Source organism: Mastomys coucha, unplaced genomic scaffold (genome assembly GCF_008632895.1).
Source record: "Mastomys coucha isolate ucsf_1 unplaced genomic scaffold, UCSF_Mcou_1 pScaffold13, whole genome shotgun sequence".
Taxonomy (NCBI): Eukaryota; Metazoa; Chordata; class Mammalia; order Rodentia; family Muridae; genus Mastomys; species Mastomys coucha.
This window is the reverse complement of record NW_022196895.1, coordinates 28,626,193-28,633,140: the sequence shown is the minus strand read 5'-3', so window position 1 is coordinate 28,633,140 and position 6,948 is coordinate 28,626,193.

Below are 6,948 nucleotides of genomic sequence, written 5' to 3'. Positions count from 1 at the left end.
ACTGCACATGGTGGGTCTGATTGTTCTGGCAGCATGTGTATAGTAGAGGATTGCAAAGTTGATCATCATTGGGAGGAGAGGCCTTTGGCCCTGTGAAGGTTCTGTGCCCCAGTGTAGCAGAATGCCAGGACCAATAAGTGGGAGAGGGTGGGGTGGCAAGCATGGGGAGGGGGAGGCAACAGAGGTTTGTTCTTGTTGTTTTTGTTTGTTTGTTTGTTAGAGGGGAAACTGGGAAAGGAAAAATCATATGATATGTAAATAAAGAAAATATCTAATAAAAAGAAAAAAATGCAAAAAAAAAGATAAAATGTGGAATCCCCCATAATAGGACAGTAATGTCCCTCTTAGATGCCAGCAATTAACAAATAAAAATCCCAGTTCCAGAAATAGGTAGCTCATTTGGGGATGTTGGCCAGTAAGGTACTAAAGACCCCCAGACATTACAGTCTATTGGCAACGTTCTTAGGCTACAATCTAAAACTTGGCAATAAGACCCTTTTGCTGAAGACACTGCATCCTTGAGTCATAGAACATGGAACAATTAAACTGGTACTGACCTGGTAGCTTCACCCCTACTGGTTAGCTTTCATAGTTCTGGAAGGTGTTATGGAAGCTTCTAGAGGAGAAAAATAACCCTCAGTCCTACCCAGCTACATTGAGAGCTACAATAATGACTGGCCTGGCAAGACGTACCACTGGTGCAATAGTGGCAAGAACGTCTTGGGAATAACCAACCACTCTCTGCTTAGATTTAAACTTTCCTCCACAAGATGAAACTTATTACCTGGCACCATTAGTGGGCCAAGAACGAATGGCTAGCTGTAGCAAAAGGCCCTAAAGGCCCTACTACCATTATTTTGCTAAATATACACAGTATTAAACCAACTCCAATTGACTTATTATGCACATAGATTAATGTATCTCTCAAGCCATATCAGAAAAGCGTCTTTTTTAGTAGATAATTAGCACATCGATCTTATTGCTATTTTCCAGCAGATAGTATAAAAAATAAATAAATTCTATTGTAAGGATAGAATCAACCTCTAGGTGGAGACATCTCCTCCCTTAAGAATTAATGCAGTGAGGCCATGGAGACCAGGCTAGGAGTCACCCTTAGGAAGACAGGTCCGCTTTAAGATGCTCTCCCTTTCCAGCATTTCTCTTCTCTAGAGCAGTCCCTATGAGCCACCATGAGGTCAGGCTGGGTCAAACCCATCTTTCAGAGGCTTGACTCAGAAAAGCATAACCATTTCTTTTTCTCCTCCTCTGTCCTCTTTCTGATGCTGGCCAGAGCATAAGTATGCCTTAAAACTCCCTAACTTAGACTCCTAACTGGGCTTCCTTGCTCTTACTAAAACCGTCTTCAGCACATAGTTGCCCACTTCAGGGTGCCTGACCCTTGTGCTGGCTTATCTCCACAGCTTTTATTCCTTCTCTTCTTCATCCTCTCTATCCCTCCTAGGCAACCACAAGATGTCCAGCTTATCTTCCCTGGGGTTTTTAGTTTAAATGCTAAGAAAATTTCCTCAAGCTTCAGTTTTATTTCATTCTTAGTCCTTGAGCTTCTGTTTGCTATATTCTTGATTTTGTTTATTAAGGAGACTAAGAGGCCCAAGAAAGGACCCCAATTTCCCAGGCATCATGTAATGACTGTGCTATGACTCCCCAAGGTTCCATAACAAACCATACCTACGTTTTAATTATTTGATTGGCAGAGAAAAGGAGCCTTCCTCTGTTCCCCTCAATGGTATCACTATCATTTGGAGCAATGTAGGTGAAACTAAAAAAGGTTATGTTTTATGCATAAACAAAGCTAGACACAGAAAACTAAGCTCTCATATACAGGAGATGAACAACTTGATTTCTGAAACTGGATATAGAAACAGTTCAAGGAGCCTGGGCAGAGTAAAGAGAGAGAGAGGAACAAAAAGCACAAAAATCTAGTTGGGTAGAGGAGAAAGTTTCTGTAGTCTACAGCAGTTGTTCCCAACCTTCCTAATGCCGCGGCCCTTTAATACAGTTCCTCATGTTGTGGTGATCCTGCCCATAAAATTATTTACATTGCTAACTCACAACTTTAATTTTGCTACTGTTATGAACTCTAGTGTAAATATCTGTGTTTTTCAGAGGTCTTAGGTGACCCCTGTGCAAATTCCTCTAACCTCTAGCTGGGTTGTGACCCACAGCTTGAGAACGACTGTTCTAGAGTAAAGTAGGGCAACAATATTAACAAAAGTACAGTGTTGTGTGTGAACATTTTCCTGGGAACCACACGCACACCCATGCATGTGTTTGTGTACCCAGTCAACTCTGAAAGGGAATCCACAACAGGCCACAGTAACAATTATACAATCCACACTCAGTGACGACTCAGGGAAGCAACAGCTCCAGTGCTCTGTGCGCCCAGGGCAGGCCTCTCTTCTACACCTCTGGGAAGCAGAGGACACCACAGTGTTTAAGATGCTTCTGGGCTGTGGGTGTAGTGACACATGCCCGTGATTCCTGCAATTGGAAAGTGGGTACAGAAAAGCAGAAGTTCCAAGTCATCCTCAGCCACACAGCAAGTTTGAAGCCAGTCTTGGCTACATGAGTGCCCTGAAATCTAAATAAGTAACTCAATAACTAAATAAACAATCCTTCAGAAGTGTAACATGCAGTAGTGACATTAATGGTTCTGGGGTACCAAACTCAGATCCTCATGGTCTCATGGTACGTGTATGTATGCGTGTGTGTGTGTGTGTGTGTGTGAGAGAGAGAGAGAGAGAGAGAGAGAGGGATTGGTAGGCAGATGGTAGTGTGTGTGTGTGTATATATATACATATATATGCATATGTATATATAGTGAAATATTACTCAGTCTCAATGAGACATGCTGCCATTTGTAATAATATGGACAAACCTAGAAACCATTGGTTTATGTGAAATAAGCTAAACTTGGCAGGGGAAAAAAACGACTGTTGATCCCACTTTCACACACAGACTAAAGAGTCAGATAACACTAAGAACAGTGATTACCAGAGACAGACAAAGTGAAATTAGACTTAGGTCAGAGGCGGGGGCTGGAGAGATGGTACAGCGGTTAGGAGCACTGACTTCTCTTCCCGAGGTCCTGAGTGTTTCGGGAAATGTTAAAAAATATAGAAACATCTGATTCCTGTGCTTGTGCCACCAACTCTCTGCTTTGGCAGCCTGGCTGGCCAAGCACTGGTGGGCAATGGCTAACCTGTTTTTATCACATAAAGACTCTGGCCTGGAGCTCCTGAAACTTGAAACATCTCTACCCATCTCACTAGTGGAAACTGGTGGGCCATTAGCACGCCAACCCCGTGCTTCAAATCCCCCACTGCCTTTGTGGTGCACATCTGGCAAACTACGCTTTGCCACCATACCTTTCTCTCTTGAACCCACATGAGCCACCACTTGAAGGAAAATACAACACAAACTTAGTTCAGAAGCAATGGGTACTCAATCTCTGGGTGTAACAACTAAAACCTAATCTTGTAAGCCTTATTAAAATCTGATTCCTCCAGTGGCGAATCCTTGTGGATCCGCCATGATACAGGGAAACTCTAGCAGCTATATCTTACCCATAAGATGGCCCTGTTCCAAGAAGACCTAATTATCTCCTTCCTCTCTTCCTCTGTCCAACCCAGAAGTTCTGCCATTTACCCAATGATTGGCTCCTTTATTCATTAGGTGATTGGTTCACTTGTGTATGTGACTCATTTCTCATTCCAGACAACCCCTTCCCAGGAAAGCAGAATTAATGTAAATATACAAGCAGCACAGAGACATCCACAACACCTGAGTTCAATTCCCAGCAACCACATGGAGGCTCACAACCATCTGTAATGGGATCTGATGCCCTCTTCTGCTGTGTCTGAAGACAGCTACAGTATACTCATACACGTTAAATAAATAATTCTTTAAAAAAAGAGAGAAATAGATCCAAGGATACAAGTTTGCAATACGGTAGAATAAAGAAATCTGGACATTTGGGCCAGGGAGATGGTTCAACTGGCAAAGTGCTTAAAGGACAATCCTGACAGCCTGTGTCTCGCTCCCAGAGCCACATGTAAAGCACACATGTGGTGGTGTGCCTCCTGTCCCAGCACTCTCACAGTGAGATAAGCACAAAAGAAGCAGCTTCGAGTTTATGTGCATAGTGCTGTGGCAGAAACAACCAGAAAGACCCTGCCTCAAAACAACATAGGAGAGAACCAACTTCCTCAAATTGTCCTGATCTTAGGATGTGCAACACAGCGTTTGTATGTCCTTTGGAAAACTGAACATTTGTTGCATAGGGGTTTTGGTTAATAACATAATATATTCTAAACTGTATTTGAGGAATATGTTCTAGCTGCTCTTAGCATACTGCAGAGGCCACCATAGAAGGTCTGAGAGTCTGTAAGCTCGTGTTCTAAGCTACAGAGGCCAGCCCTTTCAGAACTTCCTTCTCATCAGCAGAGAGGATGAATTCTTTGTGTTTCTCATATGACAAAGGGAAGGATTCTTCTGCTGTATGAGAGATCTCTGGGCCTGTGTGTGCATACTGAGTATCTCAAGCAACAGAGAGGCAAGTAGAACTTACTCTGTATTTGATGTTGCCTGAGCTAACATATGGTGGCACAATGGACACCTTTCTCAAGCCTACCACTTGACTGGTGTCAGACCTGTATGCTAGTTCAATTGGCTATACCCTTTACCCTGGCCCTCAAATCTCCTCCTCTAATCTAATCTCAAGGTGGCCAATACCTGCCTACTCTAATTTTGTAGGAGACCCTGGGGGAGTTCCAAACAAATCTAAGGTTAGAAAGCAAACAGATATGCGATTTAAATTGAGTATAACCTGGTAGACAACAGCCAAGCATGTAGAATAACCAACAAACATTTATGAATTATGCCAGGTAAGCCCTTAAATGCATGTCATCCAGCTGCATACTATCACCAAGTGGCTTAAGAGAACAGGATTGCACGTACAAACAGGAAAGGGAGGAGTCTGCGTTATGATTGGTGGAAGATGTGCACATTTATTCACTATAGCACAGTTCCTGATGAGACCATTACAAAGGGTCCCCAAGGACTATGTTATCCAGTGAGGCTGTCTAAACATTCAGGAATAAATGCCTGGTTCTCTAATCTATGAAATAATGGCTAGAAAGAGGAAGTAGGTAATGACTGTACTGGCATCCCTCAGTTCTAGAGTCGGAATTACAGTTGGATGTTGAGAGATCCCGTGGTGAAACGGAAATACACAGTATTGCGGATGAATAGCATAGAATAGGAACATCAGTCAATGCTCGTTGAATGTGAAGAATGAAACTTAAAAAAAAATAAATAAATAAAAGAGTGAAATGTATCACTGACCCAGCACAGTCAGTCTTGGCTCCAGTCTCTCTGGCAAAGTGATCTGACAAGTTGCCAGAACTCTGAAATTTCTTTCCAGAAGATAAATTCCTCACTCTAGCTGGCATAATATTCAGCTTTTTCCTTCTCCTTGCATGATATCCCTGGAAAATAACAATTTCTTAGAGTCCATTGACTCCGTAGTCAGATAGCTGGAGAAAGGAACGTAGGATCTCTTTAGGGTGTTTGCATCCCAGTCTTTGTACTTTATAGACTATGGTGGTAAACTGTTGAAATGTTAGATACTCATCTTCCTGTCTAACTAAGCAAGTCCTGTTTTAGTTAATGAGGGTCTGTAATCATGTAATATTACTGGGAACAAACTCTAACAGACTTACAGTAGGAACTGCTGGAAACATGGTATAGAGTTGGATAAACTAGTAGAGGACACTTTTCTCCACTTCTTTCTTTGAGCCAGGTCTGGGACTAACTCAGTTAGAGAAGATTTTCTTTACAATTTGAGATAAAAAAAAAATATGATCTTTATTCAATTTATAAAGGATGATGAAATTAGAATGGGAAGTTTAGTAATGTACTCTGCATAGTTGGGAACTGGAAAAAGTTGCCCAGAGACAGGGCAAAGAGCAAGGAAAAGTGTCAGTGTGGGTTGGAGCATACTCAGCTAGTGATGTGTTGGCCACGCCAGCATGAAGACCTACCTGAGGTCAAGCTCCGGTTTTCAAAAGGCCAGATGTGGTAGCCCGTTCCACTACTGGAGAGATACAAATAATTAAATCTCTGGGCTCAATGCCCAACCTGTCTTGCTTAATCTGTAAACCAGAGACCAATGAGAGACTCCATCTTTTTTTTATTAGATGTTTTCTTTATTTACAATATCTCCTTTTCCAGGTTCTCCTCCAAAAGAAAAAAGAAAAAGAAAATAGAATAAGAAAAAAATAAAAATAAAACAAAAACTAAAACAACCCCCTGTTCCCTCTCCTCTCCCCCTGCTCACCACCCCACCTTCTCCCACTTTCTGGCCCTGGCATTCCCCTACACTGGGGCATAGAACCTTCACAGGGCCAAGGTCCTCTCCTCCCCTTAATGACCGACTTGGCCATCCTCTGCTATACACATGCTACTGGAGCCATGAGTCCCCCCATGTGTACTTTTTGGTTGGAGTTTAGTCCGTGGGAGCTCTGAGGGTATTAGTTAGTTCATATTGTTGTTCTTCCTAAAGGGATGCAAACCCTTTAGCTCCTTGAGTCCTTTCTCTAGCTCTTTCATTGGGGAGCCTGTACTCAGTCTGATGGATGGCTGTGAGCCTCTACTTCTGTATTAGTCATGTACTGTCAGAGCCTCTCAGGAGACAGCTCTATCAGGTCCTGTCAGCCAGCACTTGTTGGCATCCACAATAGTGTCTAGATTTGATGACTGAATATGGGTAGGATTCCCAGTTGGAGCAGTCTCTGAATTGTCCTTCATTTAGTCTATGCTCCAAAGTTAGTCTCTACAATTCCTTCCATGGATATTGTGTTCCCCCTTTTAAGAAGGAATGAAGTATCCTCATTTTGGGCTTCCTTCTTCTTGAGTTTCTTATGG